The following is a 674-nucleotide window of genomic DNA, read 5'->3' as shown; positions in this document are numbered from 1 at the left end:
ATAGCATAGAACACACAGGCCTGCTTCTGGTTTAGGTTCTGATACATTGTACGTACCACAGAAGGATCAGTGGAAGGTAGTTCTCTGACGGCTCTGACTTCTGCGAAAACTTCTGTGTTGTAATCTGGCACGTTTTCTTGTTCATTCGGATCATCTGCTTCTCTTGTCTCCACTTCATCACACTGCAAACGGACAGCTTCTGGTTCTGGGACTAAATTACACCACTCATTCATTACAGTGTCTCTGTTTTGTTCATATTCTTTCAGAGCTTCTTCAAGTTCATCTGAATGTCCCTCATATTTCTTTTTGTTTGTCTGAACAACAAGTTTAACAGACACAGGATGTTCTGAACAAGCTAGTTGGACCCAGCCGTGGTTGTAAAAAGACTGATATGTTGGGTAGTTTGGTCTTTTCAGTTCTAGCTCTGATCTGTGAGGAAGGTAGAGTCTTAAATTCCGTCCACAAAACTGCTCTGGGTCTTTTTCCTCTGAACAATGATAATATCTGATAACAAGAGGCTTTTTACGTCTTTGCACATATCCCAGCTGGTTGAGGAGTGGGTGGACACCTTTACGTTTAGCTTCTTGAGAACTCACAAACCTGCATGTAGATGCAAAATCTGCCAAGCACATTTCCTCATATTCTGTTGTCTCGGGTCTGGATTTGTATTTGTC

This window comes from Austrofundulus limnaeus, unplaced genomic scaffold (genome assembly GCF_001266775.1).
Source record: "Austrofundulus limnaeus strain Quisiro unplaced genomic scaffold, Austrofundulus_limnaeus-1.0 Scaffold3174, whole genome shotgun sequence".
NCBI classification, from domain to species: Eukaryota; Metazoa; Chordata; class Actinopteri; order Cyprinodontiformes; family Rivulidae; genus Austrofundulus; species Austrofundulus limnaeus.
Note: the sequence above shows the minus strand (reverse complement) of the source record.